This window comes from Egretta garzetta, unplaced genomic scaffold (assembly GCF_000687185.1).
Source record: "Egretta garzetta isolate BGI_Z169 unplaced genomic scaffold, ASM68718v1 scaffold711, whole genome shotgun sequence".
Classification (NCBI taxonomy): domain Eukaryota; kingdom Metazoa; phylum Chordata; class Aves; order Pelecaniformes; family Ardeidae; genus Egretta; species Egretta garzetta.
In genome coordinates, this window is record NW_009258625.1 from 4,944 (window position 1) to 7,738 (window position 2,795).

At 40.9% G+C, this 2,795-nt stretch overlaps 1 long non-coding RNA gene across 1 annotated transcript in view; it reads right to left on the minus strand.

Annotated features, from left to right (window-relative positions):
- Positions 1-2,795, minus strand: part of LOC118453317 — an 11,759-nt gene that overhangs the window by 2,629 nt on the left and 6,335 nt on the right. Inside the window, exon 4 of the long non-coding RNA XR_004843238.1 lies at positions 1,363-1,364. This is a non-coding gene — a long non-coding RNA (uncharacterized LOC118453317). The remainder of the gene's footprint in view (positions 1-1,362; positions 1,365-2,795) is intronic.

Genomic DNA, 2,795 nt, shown 5'->3' on the forward strand with positions numbered 1-2,795 from the left:
GAGCCTGGGGCAGCTCCCCAGCCCTGGTGGCAGGGCTAGCGCAGGGACGGAGCTTGCTTTCTGGAGAAGCTCGTACTTGAGTGTTTTTGTTTTAGCTGCTTTCTTCTCTAATGTGACAAGTGACACCAGCCTGTGGCCTTTTGAAATACAGGGTATGTCCCCAGAGATCTGGGGGCCATACCTGGGTTCAGCTCCATCATGTGGTCACATTGGAATTGAATCCATGGTCTGTTCAAATGCAGGGGTGGGGGCTCGCTTTTCTTAAGCACAGGATTTGCTCAAGCAACATCCAATATCTGTGGTCCCAGTTCCACAGGGCTGCCTCAAGGGCGTTCCTGAAACCTGCAAGGCTTTCTGCAGTTGCTTTGCTTGCTTCAAGTTAGGGAGGTAGAAAGAACAACTTAAGCTTCTCCACAGAGTTGGCTCTTACGATGTAAGAGCAAACTATAGTCCTTTATGTGTGCGTATATAATTATTGCTATTTTCTAAATAAATATTAAAAATCTTAAAATCCTTAACTTAAAATCAATTTCACCAAGGATTATTCTTGTTAAATAAGCCTGGAAAAATTACCTTTAAATAAAGATATGGCTCCTTTGACAGAAATACCAACTGATTTCTTTTTGCTTTTGCATATGAAGAAAATGTGAATTGTATTCCTCTTTATAATTACGGTATCATTAGTGATGTTATAGTGCCACTATATTCCACTTTCCCCAGTATATCCCTTAACTCTATGAAAAGAAAGGTTAGGTACAACTGACCCTACTAATATTCAAGCAACTAAAGTGCGTGCTGCTATGAGGCATGTGCGTCGCGCCCATCATACGAGTACTGGTACATTAAATGGTTGTGATTTCTTACGCATGGGCCAGACTTGACTAGGGAGCAAAAGCTCCAGCTACAGCACCTTCCGGTTGAGGCTGAAATTGGCTCAGGTCCTGCCGTGCCTGCCTACAGAGGGGACACCAGGAGCGTTTTGTTCCTAGGGCTCCAAGCCAGAACGCTTACGGGGGTAGGAAAGGTTATTCCCACTCACCTCCTGTGCTCCCTGGACTCGCCATGGGGCAGGGGCTTTCTTCTGAAGCTCTCCTATCCTCCGTTTTCCTTTTGTATGTAGCAACACATTTTGAACAGCCTTGACAATTGTGAAAGTAAAATTACCACCTTCTGTATCTTCCTGTTTAGTCTACGCACAATCCAAAACATTCTTCTGTTGCGCTTGAATGCATAGAGCAATACAGCATATATTGAAGAGATCTTGGTGATTAAATGTGTGATAGCGCTTAGCTGGTGTTGGAGGCACGTCGTGTCACGTACTGCTGAATGCAGCCATGGACGAAGATGCTGATGTATCCTTACATCTCTGGACCTCAGGCAAAATCTGTTGACATAAGGGTATGTTTCCAGATTTAACTGAATGTAGATAGGCTTCTCTAATGTCTCTACTAAAACAAAACAAATTTTTATCGATTGTTTTCATAGCAAACGCACAAATTTCCAATCGCATTCCTCCCCCCCATGCTTACCCTGGTCATTTTGTGTGCTCAGTTCCTTTGATCCAGTTGCTATTTTCTAAAGCACTAGCAAATGCAAGAAATTGCTTCATGTTGTCAAAAGTTTTGTTAGCAGTCTAAACCGTAGTTTACTACAAGCCTCAGTAACTTTTGAAGTGAGGACTCGGCTCTATCATTTCAGCCACAATAGCTGTACCTTAAGAAGTCCTACACTTTTTGGCTGCAGTGCTCCCCAAATTGCTCTTTCACAGTCCCCACAATTTACAGCAACTTTTGCCCGTACGAATGAGCCACGTACCAGCCATTATCTGAGCTGTAAAAGGTGTGCTAAATAAATACACCCTTTCCAAAACTGCTAGCTATATACAACAGTAATGCAAAGACTCCCCGTTCAGCTACATGACTCCAGTAGCTTATATATATCTAAAATCCATACTCCAATTGCATGCGTTAATACTTCTGATAACATATGTCTGTATTCAGAGATGTAATTATAAAAAAGGAAAGGTAATATAAAAACGCAATCTATTCCACGATAATTGCTGTTTTATTAGGTGTACCTGGTATTCTTTTATGCCATTTAGAAAATGGAACTAAATTAAATAAAAATAGGTGTTTCTTCATGACATTATGAGAAGCAACCATTAACGCTGAAAAGTAGTAACGCGCGAGAGAATACGACTTACTGAATTACAATAGCGTAACATTTTCAATACTATGTTTAAGACTGCATCGGGTCTCTCCATGATACATTTCTATGTTGAGAAGTTGCAGAATATTAGATTAGGGACACATAAGCTCCTCCATAAATACGTTTGCCTAAAATTTCTTCCATCGCATTAGTCATGTGTTGTGCCTGTGTCTGCTGTTACAGGAATACTTAATTTTCACAGCTTCTTCTAACTGAAATGTGAAGTGAGAAAATAAGAAAATAGGATAAGCAATCCCATCAACAAACCCAGCTTTTTAGTAATAATGGATTAAAATAGCAACTGGCAGAGAACATGTGAAATAGATGCTGAAGTATTAGGTCTGCTTGATTCTCCCAATCTGCCTCTCCTCACCAATGCCTTTCCTTAGAAATATGCCATGAGTAGAACAGAAGAGTCTTCAATCTAATCATAGAATCACAGAATGGTTTGGCTTGGAAGGGACATTCAAAGATCACCTACCCCAACCCCAGACTCCAGATCTGGAGATCAAAGGCTGAAAAATGCCACAAAATGAACCCTGAGTGACCTAATGGAGACCTGATTTTTCTTTTTTTTTTTTTTTTTT